This window comes from Protopterus annectens, chromosome 2.part0 (assembly GCF_019279795.1).
Source record: "Protopterus annectens isolate FY-2018-M chromosome 2.part0, PAN1.0, whole genome shotgun sequence".
Classification (NCBI taxonomy): domain Eukaryota; kingdom Metazoa; phylum Chordata; order Ceratodontiformes; family Protopteridae; genus Protopterus; species Protopterus annectens.
In genome coordinates, this window is record NC_056728.1 from 1,055,174,686 (window position 1) to 1,055,189,092 (window position 14,407).

A 14,407-nucleotide genomic window follows, 5' to 3' on the forward strand; every position below is an offset into this window, starting at 1 on the left:
ACAGGTATTTAAATAATATAACCTGGTGTATTGCCTTGCACAATACTACCAATAACAACAGATGCATTGCACAGATCTGTTTATGGCCCCTTACTCTTTAACACCTTCATAAATGAACTAGTTTCAGTTACAAAACATACAACCATCATAAAATGCACAGATGAATCCTGTCACATCTGCTCTGTCCCTAACTTATCTGATCCATAGGCTATTAATCAAAATTAATTTTCTTCTGTGAAACACCTGTTTACAGCTATCTCAGCTCCTGCTTAATACTACTTTAAACTACAAAACTGCTAATGCTTTTTTCCAAAATCACATTCAGACAGCAAAAACACTTTTAAGTGTACCAATTCAGAAATAGCTCCACTGTACCAGTAAAGAGTAACGCTACATTCAAAATTAATTGGTGGGAGTTATCGATGAGAACTTGAAATATGACTTTCACACGTAGCAAATAGTGATAAAACAGTAAAAACTTGTCATGTTATAGAAAATGAAGACATACTTGATCTATGAAATGACAGCCAGAGCTTCTTTTAAATCCTTTTGCCATGTTTATCAACTCACAATCCATCCAAGTAACTATACTTGTACAAAATTACATACAATAAATACTAGAAACTAACATCCTATAGAACTCATTATGGAACTGCACTCTGAGAACACAGCGATTTGGAAGCGTCCAACTATTTCAATTTCACTCAGCTAAAATGTGCCTATAAGATACCATACTGGCCAAAAAATTCACAGTTTTAAGTCAACTATTACAGTCTTACCATATAAAGACCTCCACTGAAAGACCTTTACCTAGTCTGCACACTCACAGATTACATAATGCCCTCCACTCAAACCACACTGCTAAACTTAGGATAAATGCCCTCCCTATCTAAGACAACTTAGCAGCTTTCATGATTTCAAGACAAAACTAAACTTGTACTATCAAAGTTGCTATAGATGTCACTGTTCCTATGCACCTGGTTAAATATACTACCCTTTATGATACCCTGGCATACATGTCAATAATTCTATCACTACCTGTACAATCCTGTAGGTTTTTTAATAAAATTCATCAATTTTCTCTACTCAGTGAGTTTCAAGTCATCTCATCTCATCTCATCTCATATTAATAATGTATTTATTTTTCCAAATGTAAATAATGCAGTCCAACAAGTTAGTTTATATGCAAACACACACACACACACACACACACACACACACACACACACACACGTAGAATACATTATTTTGACTGAAAACTCAAAATGTGAAACACCACATTGTTGTGTGATCCTGAAATTGGTATATATAATTAGCGGGGGGGTGCAGGGAGGCTTGCCCTGGCATTAAACAGGCTTTCAATACTTTGAGGTTTCAACATTTTTTTTTCAATATCGTGGGCAGGATTCAGGAAGGCTTGCACGGCGTGTTCATGTAGAGTAAGACTAGAGCAAGGCAAGATGTCTTCCGAGCTATTCAGCAATATCCGGTAGGGGCATGTAAGACAGCCCCTAAAACGACCGTTGCACGGACAGTGTTATAATATGCAAATTACCTCATTTGCAGCTGAAAGCTATGCAAATGAGGTAAATTTGCGATCCAGGAAACAGTAACCTGTTCGTGCAAGAGTAGTTATTTGCAGAAATGTACTCGGTTGGTAAGCGAGTACCTTTCTGCAAATAGCTAAAAGGAGCAATGACAGCTCTAAATAAAGGATGCATTCAGTTGAGGAAGCCTGCCAATGTCCAAATATAAGGACATTGGCATTTAATCATGTTGCAAATTAATAAAATCAATATTATTTTCTTTCCACGATCTCCAGTGTTTAAGCATAGCGCAGCGCTGCGCAAACGTGCGGTGCTTTAAAAACCAGAAAATAATACAAAAACTGGCAAAAATAGGCATTGTAATAAAAAGTTTAATCTGCCATGCAGATGAATGGCAGGCTGAAGACAACATGGCTACTGAGTAGGGGTTGCTATGGGGGGAAGGCAAATACCAGAGATGTAACCAAGCATTAGTAGGCAATTCTATGCAAATGAGGGTAAGGATAGTGAATCCCAATTTTACATGGCATATGAGCCAAGTCTGTGGAGTGTAAGAGTAGGATAAGGGGAGTATCAGAGCAGAAGATAGATGACATCATGACTGGGGGTATGTATGAAAGAATGTAAGCTCATTGGAGCAGAGTGGCATGTGTTTGCTGTCAGTTACTCATCACTGGAAGAGGCGTGTCAACAGGTATCCTAGCTAAAGCCAAGAAATTGAAGGTGTATGCCGTGGATATCACTAAAGTTTATTGTAAAAGTGCCTGCAACGTGTTTGCGTGTGGGTGCACACCTGTAAATCTGAGTAAGACTGTGTGCGCGCGTGTGCGCCTGTGTGTGCGCATGTAAGTCGGAGTAAGCAAGTGTAAGGTTGTTGAAATCTGTGTAAGCGCGTTTGCGCTTGTGTGCACATGTTTAAGCAGGAGTAAGCAAGTGTTAGGTTGTGGAAACCCGTGTAAGCATGTGTGCGCCCGTGTGAGCTGGTGTGCGCATGTTTGCATGGCCCTGCCCCCTGTGGAAACAGAAAGGGAAAAGGAAGCACAACAAATAGTAGGAAGTTAACCAAGGAGAACTAGCAGAGCTAGCAGGTGAAAACAATCAGAATCAGGCAATTACACAGGCAGTACACTAGCCCAGCCCAGCCCAGCACTTAAAACTCTGCAAACAACATTCCACCATGTTTTTCTCAGAGACACTGCAACACTGCAGTATACTAAGAGAAGTGAAAACTTAAAAAGCTTTACTGAGACAAGAAAATATGTTAGGGGCTGCCATTGCTGTTATAATGTGATATATGCAACATGCTGAGGGTGGTGACAATGCAAATGCTGCTGAGCAACCCACAGTGAGGAGACAGAGAAGAGTTTACAGGCCCAGGGTAACCTACCAGGGGCTACATGAGCTGGAGATAGTGGAGCGCTATAGAGTGGACAGAGACCTCATGCAGCAAATTGTTGAGCTGTGCAGGCCACGCCTCACTAACAGAACCAACAGAGGGAAACCCATCCCAGTGGAAACCAAGGTATGTGTTTGCCTAAGAATACTAGCAACAGGTACCTTCCAGAGACAAACTGGTGATATGATGGGGATTTCACAGGCATCAGCATCCAGGGTACTGCACCAGTTCCTGAATGCCATGTCAGCACATGTCGGTGATCATGTATATTTCCCCAATTCCCGTGAGGTACTGGCCAGCAATATGCATCTTTTCCAGCAAATAGCGGAATACCCTGAGGTAGTGGGTGCAATAGACTGCACGCACATACGCATCAAAGCACCAGCTGGTGAGCGGGGTAGGGCCTACTTTAACCACAAGGGCTTCCCCTCCCTCAACTGCCAGTTCGTGTGTGATGCCCAGGGCATAATACTGAATTTGTGTGGGCTGCCATGGAAGCTACCATGATTCCCATATCTGGCATCTCACACAGCTGTACCAGACATTTGCCAATGGGGACATCCCTCATGTTCACATAATGGGGAATGCTGGATATGCACTGGAGCTGTGGCTGATGACACCCATCAGAAATGCACACACACACCTGAACAGGAACACCATAATTAGGCACACGCACAAACACAAAATGTAATCGAGCGTGTGTTTGGGCTGCTCAAGTCATGGTTCCAGTGCCTGGACACATCTGGTGGAGCCTTGCAGTACTCACCAACTACATGTACCCAAACTGTCATGGTATGTGCTATGCTACATAATATGATCCTGCAAAAACAGCTGCAGCAGGAGCAGCATAGGGCCAGGCCAAACAGCCCCCCACCATTGCCAAGGCCATCACAGGCAGAGCGTGACTCGGAGGAGGAACAACCTGAGCCTGCCCCAGTAGGCAGAAGGAGGTGTGCCCAGTACGCCTTGGCCTAGGCAAAGAGGCAATGCATAGCACATACACTGGCTCAGTAGGAACCCTGGAAATGATACCTCTCTCTGACTCGCACATATAGTAAAAGGGATGCCTAACTTGACACTACCTGTTTTCAAACATGTATAGAGAGTGTACTATGTGCATCTGACATAAGCAGCTCTGCAGCACCACCTGAGGCATGATTGCCATGTTTTAAGCAATATAAAGCAGTGCTAAACAGCTATTACCACTATTTAGTATATGTAAACAAAATTGCACTCACTAACTAGCACAACTTTGGGCAATGTTGAGCAATATTGGACAACGTTCAGCAATGTTGGTTAACGCTGAGCAATGTTGGGCAAGTATGGGCAAAGTTGGGCATAGTTGAGCAAAAGCAGGTAAACATGCTCATATTTGCTTTACTGGTCCTTAAGCAGTCTGGTCTGCCCAGTATGAAAAAAAATGCAGTGACAGTCCTTAAACCCAGAATACTGTGCACTATAGTCACAGTATTGAACCACTAAACCATGACAGTATTTCACTGGTCAGCCTGTATGAAGAAATGTTGATAAGTCTATGCAAAGTGTCTCATGGAAACCCTGCAGGCACAGCATAATCCCTGTAGATTTATGACACAAAGGTGAGCCCTGCAGTAAACATACAACTTGATTGTCAACACACATATAGTGTAAATGTTAATATTGGGCGTGTTCACACACGTCAACAAATGCAGTGAACCTCAGACAGCAACATGCTGAAAGGTCACACTGGGCATGCTCACACACTTGAATAAATGAGGCAAATGTCAGGCAACAACATACTGAAAGGTCAAACTGGGCATGCTCACACACTTAGGCCATGTCTGAGTACAGCAGTGGGCCACACATATCTGGCAGTTGCATGTGTTAACCAAAGAACCTCTCACTATTCACCAATCCTGCCTTGTGCACATAGTTATATGAAAACAGACACATATATAATATATTGGAACCCTGTCATAATCAAATATGTACAACAGATATGTAGGTTGTTCGTAGAAAGTAGAAAAGCAAAGAAGATTAAAAACCTGCAATCAGTATCACCAATAAACAATGTGCACTCCAAACATTATCCAATCCAGGTTATGGAAAAAATTATCTGTGAAGGAGTCCATACAGAACCATGACACTTCCTTCAGCTATGTCATGAATAGCAATGTACACTCATATATGTCCTGAGTTAGGGCCACCTGTAAATGACTGACAATGCCAACATCCTGTCAGACAGGCCCATACATACATACCCACCTCCCACTGACAAAAGGCCCTATCATCATACCAGGAGATATCACATGTAGAATGGGTAAACAGCTCCTTCCAAAGCTGAAAACATGGCATCAATGGGATTACATTGTTTCCCTATATGTGTCATAACTGAACTGCAGAACAAACAGACCCTGCACCTGAACAGTCTGTTGAGCCTCACCCTCTCTACAAGATATGAAACTGTTGAATGGGTTACAGCAACATTTGGCACACTCCACAAGTGTTGGTGCACAACAGACCATGGGAACTATAGTCTTATAAGCCTATGAAGTCTGATCTGCAAAGCCATGGAGTCCATCATGATTGAAGTCATAAACAGAGCTATTGGAAGCCTACAAACACAAAACCCTACCAACTTTGGTTTGGTCATGGCCAGATCATGGTTCCCAAACCTGCTGGTCTGTTTGCAAGGCAGTGACCCAGGACATACATCAATGAAATGAGCTACACACGTCCCACATAGACTTTGAATAGCCCTTTCCCAACATCCCAGACACATGTCGTATCCACAAAATCAACAACCTGTGCATAAATATGTATTGTCATCTAATGGATTGGCAACTGGGCCACAGATAGATCACACAAGGTAAGAATTGTGGAGTCTTGTTCAAGCTGGTAACACCTGCTGTCCCCCATGGCTCAGTCCTGGGATTGCATAAAACAAAGTGCACACACATTACCATGTCTAGTCTGATGATGTCAGCATCCCACAAATATAGCAGGAGAAATGAAAACTCCCAGTAAACATATAGCGCGTCGTGTTAATGTGTATTTCTGTAGTATCATAACATAGTTAGGTAGGGGGTTGTATCCTGCAATTGCTGAGTGTGTGTGTGTGTGTGGGGGGGCATTGTATGTTTGTGTGTGATTTCCTTTGAGAGGAGTGCCCTTTTTGGAGACTAGGAAAACACCTTAAAAGTGGTATATTCATCTTTGGCAAGAATGATGATGTCGGCATCCTACAAATATAGCAGTGGAAATGAAAACTCCCAGTAAAACATATAGCGCGTCATGTTAATGCGTACTTCTCTAGTATCATAACATAGTTAGGTAGGGGTTTAAATCCTACAATTGCTGAGTGTGTGTGTGTGTGTGTGTGTATGACACTATTGGTCAATGTGTTGTGGGTTTTGCTTTTACTACTGTATGACATATCAGTATAACAACAATATGTGCATTGCACACTTCAGGTATCTGTGTGGCAAATACATATATGTACATGTACCTCAATTAGTTTATAGGTGTGAAGCCTGCTTTCTACATGAATACATCTGCTACCTTTGACAGGTTGTGCTGCTGCTTCTCAGACCTTAGGTCACATATGTATGTTTGTGACAAGGCCAGCCACTGCAGTGATCTGTGGCCTAGGTCATCTGTGTCACACACACCCATGACAGTTTCTATAGAATAGTGTGAGTGAGGGTTCATGCCTGGGGTATATTTCAGACATGTTCAAACACAACACAGTCTGTCAATAATGGACTTTCATTATAGGTGTACAACAACCTTTGTGGATATGCATACAGACCCCTTATTGCTTATGTGATACACCGAGGGACATCAGAATACCTTTGGAAATGTGAATACCAAAGGACAGATGACATAACACTTGGCTGTATGTACACATCAGTACCCATTCTACATGTTGGGGGCTACTACCTATGTGGAACTGTCGGAATACTATGTTTAGTAAATGTGGATGACTATGCTATAGTTGGATTATAGCTTTACAGCATGGGTTGGACAACAGGTATCTGTCTGTATGATACCCTTGTGGAGGATAAGTGTCTCATCTGGAGAATGCATTGTAGGCCACTGTATGCATTTCCAGATTTGGACAGATATATCCCTAGTGTGTTTGCTTGTACCTAAGAGGGCTATATGCCAAGCAGGAGTGGTCCCAGGAATGGGTGGCGGTCAATACCACTGGTTACTGGTATAGTATAGTACTGGAAGGATCCAAATTTTACTGAGTTTCCTACATCTGTGTGTCAGTTGTCAAGACATCATCTAACGATTGGTTATAGTCAGGCTGTTGAGGTTGTGTATACTACCAGAATGCAAACCAACGAGAGATAGTAACAGTATCACCCACAGCATAGTGTCAAACCATGTCATACACACATGTGTACCCAAGTTAAAACATATGTGTAGTAAAATGCATACTGGCCACCAATAGAAACTATGAGATGTTAACACTGTGTAATACAGGGCATGCCACCCTTCCCATGTGTCCTATGCACGTACATGCAGACAGTGCACCTCCACCATGTTCACAAATGTACACCTGCAAATCTGTACTGCACACATCACACACGTACTGTCCACTCACTAACACATGCTGCCAAAACTACACACATCAGCCAAGTGGCACATGGGCGGACAATACATTTTTGGAATTAACACTGGTGTAAACAATACTACATTGACAATCATAGCTTTAATGCATCATGCCTGCTCAGATATACCTACAAGGATATCATTACACTTTACTGTTGACAACATGCTAACATTGCTACACTGCTTTAAAGTCACCCTGTGCATCAGCACCATGTTAGCCTTTTCCTGCATCAATGTTACAGATGACAGGAGGTGGTACAGTTTTGTCATATGCACAGGGTGTGTTGTTGGTTTGCCAGAGCCCGACATTGACCCATCCAATCGACATGTGTGTGTGTGTGTGTGTGTGTGTGTGTGTGTGTGTGTGTGTGTGTGTGTGTGAGGGACAACAGTACAGCATGGGCAAATGTTGATGTAATGTGTGTGTATGTGTTAGCCCTAGGTGTTTGGTTTATGTCTGTGTGTCTGCATGCACGTAGTTCCACCATGTGGCTGCCATATACGGGAGGTTGTGGGACAGACACAGACTGTACCTGCCAGGCTGTACAGATCACCGTCTCTGGCCACGGACACAGTACCTGTGCCTGATAGGGGTGCTACGGACAGTATCGGGTACTAAGCCAGACTGGGTACTATCATCAGAGGCAGAGGGATGTCGACCGGACCCATGTCCCTACTGGGAATGTCCAGAGCCACGTGCACATGGTCTTCTAGGACGGTCTATTGACAGCCCCGCCCCAACATTGCTGGGGCTGGTACTGCCACTATGGGAGTGGCTGTGACTTGTGGGTCATCCGCGATGACTGCCAGCTGATGATGTTGCTGCCATACATCCACATTGACGTCTCAACCATCCTGCACTGTCCTGGCACATGGACATGACATTGCGGAGGAAATCTAATGTCTCCCCCCAACGTCTGTCAATGACCTTGGTGTAATTATGGATGGCACCGGCAAGGTCACAGATACTGTCATTGATAGCGGTGTTATGGGCCCTCTGCGCCCTTAGTCCCTGTCTGGTGTACCATTCCATGTATGCCTGTGCCTGCATTACAGCCCAGAACATACCTGAGGTTGTAAGACCTGTGGGGGCACGTCTGCCAGGGCATTACGACCAGCAGTGCCCCCATGAGAACCCTTGGACATCTGCCTATGTGGTACCATTCCAATAATCTGGGTATGGCTGCTGTGAGGGGATGCATGTGCTATAGATACCACACTATCCTGGTCAATGCCTACTGTATGCTGTCCCTCAGCTAAGGCCATTGGTGATGAGGGATGTATTATCAGTATGAATGTGCACATGGATGGGGTGGAAAGCTGTGTACTGTCGATTGGCGGCCCAACGACAGACCCTGTCAAACCTGCCTGTGCCACAACACATGTATCATCATTTCCACTATTTGTGGCAGTGACTTCAGGTTCCCTGCTTCACTCAACCAACCCAACCTCAGCACCTGTGAGAGGAAGACAGGAAACACACTTTACAATCTGTACATGATGTTAGCACACATGCACACATGAACACATGCACACATGCACACATGAACACATGCACATGAACACATGCACACATGAACACATGCACACATGAACACATGCACACATGAACACATGCACACATGCACACATGCACACATGCACACATGAACACATGCACACATACACACATGAACACATGAACACATGCACACATGAACACATGAACACAAATACACTACTCACTAAAGTAGACACACACACACACACACACACACACACACACACACACACACACACACACACACACACACACACACACACACACCAACAGCAATCCAGAACATACTAATTAGTGGTTGATGGTGGAGTACAGTATCACAAGCCAAAGATTCCTATCACATGTGTCAGCATGCAGTGTGTGTGTTGCTCAACAGCATGCAGTGCGAGTGTAGAGAGTCCTTGTTAATAACAGTATACATGTCTTTGATGCATGTGTGTTGTTCAATGATTGGCCTCACCCTGGAACACAATGTGTACATGGACACAACATTGTTGTGCAAGTATTAAATGCTTTCCAATGTCCTGTGCACCATCACTCACAGGTATACATACCATGGCTGGATGCACACAACCTTCAGGTGTATAGCAATGAATGCTATGTGTAGTACTGTAGTTACTGTAACTGGATGTAGTGTAGTACCATGAGCCATCATCAGGCAGCATCATGTGGTCACTTAAGGCCACTAATGTGTGCCACACTGGCAACTATCTTGCTGTACCTGAACTGCAGCACTGTGGCTACATTAACCATATCACAGGCAGTTGTTACATGGGTATGTAAGGTGTTCAATAGGGAGCATTGCCTAACATGAATGTGTTGTGTGTTGAAGAGTGTTGCACCACCCCATGATAGGCCTCTAACCCTCAGGTATAGTATGTGTGCTGTGTGGATGACATTTGGGATACTGGAGTCTGACCTTACAGCAGGTGTCTAAATATGCCATGTGTATCATATTAACATGTACTGCATATGACAAAGTGGTGTATGTTGTGTGCATGTGTATTGACTCTGCCTATACAATGTCCACTACAGTGTACCACAATTGTTTGGGATGCTCTGTGTATTGCATGTGTTTGAGGCAGCTACTCATGTTACTGGGATGTGCATAGTCCCACAGAAAACATGCACAGCATGCATTATGTGTAGGTTTTACACGTGTATATGGCCTACAACTCACCTATGACATGCACATGTTATTTGCTATATTAAATGTAGAACACTCACCAGCATGGGTCTGCTGTCTTGCTGTCACACCAGAGGGACCTCCAAGGATATGAGACAGTTTGTCAGTGTCAACAACTATGGCATTGCTGCTGTGAGTTTGCAATTTTACAGTAGTACAAATGTTGACAGTCACAGGCATACAGATTATGTTCTAAATTATCAGTATTGCACAACACCAGGCTCCAGATCTTCTACATATACCGTACACATCTGACATATGCATGTTCTAACAATCGAGCTAACAGTGGTCTACAGATATGCCATGTTACCTGCACGCTCTGAGTCAACTTGCTGGGTGACTCCTGCCTCCATGATGACACATGTCTGTTGTAGTGGTTGGCCAGGAGCCTCCACGCTGAGGAACAGCTCCTCCACTCTGGTGAGGGGCGGATGTAATGCTGCACCACCTCCTGTGGCAAGCTGTTGTCTGCGGACATCGGAGGCATGCTGCAGGACATGTCTAATTAAATCACTGCAGTGATGGCGTACCTGCTCGTAAGTCCGGTTATGCATGCCTACGTCATTAACCCAACGGACAACATCTTGCACAGTGCAGTGCGCTCATGCTGGTCCTGGCTGGTTCTGGAGAACAGCAGGGTGTGATGTTGTACTAGGGTGGATATTATGATTTCTTCCTCTTCAGGGGAATACGCAGGGTTTCGATGGTGAGACATGTCCCTGGAAGACAATAAAACAATATATGTGAGCAAGTCATGTGGCACACTTAACATTCTAAAGTACAGATATCAATGAAATGCCATATATAGCAACCTATTGGCTGTCAGTAGATACACACTTTTAATACCATATATCAGTGCTCAGCCCACAACTGCCTGACAGTACCTGGCACGTTCTATATATTAAACCATGTTCTGCACAGTAACAAAGAGAAATCAGTATGTAAGACTATACAACAGTACATGGCACACTGTATGTGACACAATGCACCACCTAGCCACAGGAGGTATATATGAAGCTAATGCATACAGACATATGTCATCCATTGAAATGAATGTAAAGTACAGTTACAGTACTACCAGTACACCACTCTACTTGTTGATAGCAAACCCCTATGTAACATATGTGCACATTCATCAATATAGGTGGCATACTGCTGTACTACACTATACATGTTGCTAGATATGCACTTATATCCTGTAACACACATACGACGAGGCCATGTTACAGGCATACCCACACACACATCAGACATACCTACAAGACACATAGGTATGGCAACCCAGATGAGTTTTACCTGTGTACCATACAGTACTGTGTGTCAGCACTTACAAAACCTTATGCCTGAGATATGTAATGTGTGAGGACTACAGGTAACAAACAAAACAGTGTTTCCAAGCAAAGTGGATATATGCCATACTGTGCTGTTTAGGCCTACAGCTTCAGGTAGTATTACAGTTCATACAGGATTTGTATTCACTAGTGTTAACAATCAATAAGCATACATGTACTGCTTTAGCCTACAATGTCACACTCCAGTCAACACCATGGGACTACGTCACACCGTATGCCATACTGCTTTTCCTGCCTAGCAATAGCATACATATCTTTTGCTGGGATCAGAGCTAGAACACTACATACCATGATATAAACAGTTTCCCACTAGGCTATCACACATATGCACAACTTTGACACATTCACCTACACATTCACCATCACACTCAGTCAACCTCACATAGCAATTAATGCAACAAGTACATGCGTGTGTGCATCGGGTCCTAGGTAGCTAATAGGCTATTAGCCATAGGGCCTATGGAAGCCTGGCCATACGGTACCCTGCCCTTCAACACCCATGTAATTTAAGTTCATGTGCCTCTGTCATGCAGAGCCACAGAGGTGATTCCCGGGTTGTAATTCCTATCTCACATCCAATCATCATTATTATTCATGACGACTGCTAATAAGGACCTTTATTTGCTATTGATAAGTAGTTAGTTCCAGAGTATGGTATGTGTCTGAGATGAGAATGTACCACTCCAGCATGTTCTGCTTTTTGACGTTACAAGGTTTAGATCAGTACAGTGTGTAGCTTGTAGGGATTTTGATCTGTTTACATGGAGCATGTCCAACATCTGTGGGTTTGGCATAGCTTTGTATGTTAGGCAGAGGTTGCTTCTGGGTAGGCAGTATGCGACACAGTGTAGCTGTGGTTTTGTAAGACAGTCTGCATAGGACATCTGTTTGAGTCTGGTAATACTCTTTGTGAGGTATGTGTCTGGTGTCTACAGTTGCTGCCGATGCCTTCTGAGGTACATACCAAAAGGGCCATTGTACTCTGATGGGTTTAATCACTGATGAGTAGAGTGGAACACTGACCTCTTTTTCCATGGATGACACACCTTTTCTGATGACATGTGGACCGTACACAGTTTATATGACTAGTGTGGCACTGTGATTATCAAAAGGGACACTACTGTCCACCTGTGTCCCGTGGTCTCTTATCATACTTTTGGTGTTGAGTAGACTACCACCTATGTGGTAGTGCATGGGTACAGGGTTTTTAACAAAAGGGATGGCAATACATTTACAACATTGAGCTTGAACGTACATATAAACATCCATTGGTGTACATATAGATACACATATAGGTACATATACAGTCCAGCTTTCATGGTGGAAATATCAATTATGCAAAGGTTGAGAGGGATACAATTATGTAATAATATTGCACAGTCTTGTGCAGAATGCATTGAAGGTATTCTCAGCCCATGTATCTTTAGCAGGACCCCCTGTCTGGAAGACTAAAAACCTAACAAATCATACCCACAGCGTTTAAACACCACATGTCATATGCCAGCACTGTATGCTGTCTTGTTTTCCACACACTACAACCTACATAAACATATGCACATAACCTTCACCAACATATATATGTCCACCCTTCACAAAAAGTTGCAGTATGTCCCTTGCTCTATGCACATGTCAAGATGTTAATATATCTGACACATAAATATCTCTCCATATGTGTGTGCCATACACACACAAGGTCCACACTGTTGTAATTCCGTAGACCTCATGGATGACCTGCTAGGCCTTGCTACAACATGAACAGTTATCACATGTGTGCATACAGTAATATTACAGGGAGTATATATAGCTGCAAATGCTACATTACTATACTAGCCTGGTACAGCAGTTGCCAATGCTAAGCTACACATTATATGACTATCATGCATGTCTTACTCTGTCACATCCAAGTTTATATAGCTGTTTGCACTACTCCCCCAAACAGCCATTATACACAGTACTGTACAGAACATAGATAACATGATCAGATGTTTGACATTTAATGCTGAGCTACATATGTCACAGTTATGTCCCACTGCACACAGCTACACACTAATTTGTCCATGGCAGTAGTTATGCATGGCATCAGTGCATACATACCTACTGCTGCCACATATGCATGTTTCAAAGTATGTAGAGTACTCTTCATAAACATCTACTACTTGCCGGTAACTACATATCTGTTACATACCTGTTTGTCACTTTCAGGTCCGTCTGTGTATGCTTTGACAACTTTTTATTTTTATTTTTTTTGTATTAATTAAGTAAAGTTTGTTTTTACTTCATTTTTATTTTTGGTTATTAATTAAGTATTTTTTTTCTTAATTAATATTTTTGGTTAGTAATTAAGTAATTTTTTTTACCTAATTAAATTTTTTTTTATTAAGTAATAATTGTTTTTTTTTACTCCTCTCCAGGATTTATAGATTCTCTAACACGTGCAATGTAATGATTGCATGTGGGGATAGCAAGTACAGTCTGCTTTTATAGGTATCTGTGCATGTGCATGTCATGTGATGCCCTCTGCACCAGTTGTTGCCCAGCATTTGGTAAATCCATACAGCCTGCTGTGTGGTAATTGCAGTACTCACTGTCATAGCAACCCAATGCTATAAATTGCTAAGGTATGTAGGCATAGCCCTTTCAGATTTCCAGAGTGGGGCCCATGCTTGTTTGCTGTGGACACTGTTGTTTAAGTCAGAAGGTTGGTATACTTCTTATATCTGAAGCTAGAGGTGTAGACAGTGATGTACATGTTGTACTCAGACCTAACTGTTGCCACTTCCAGTA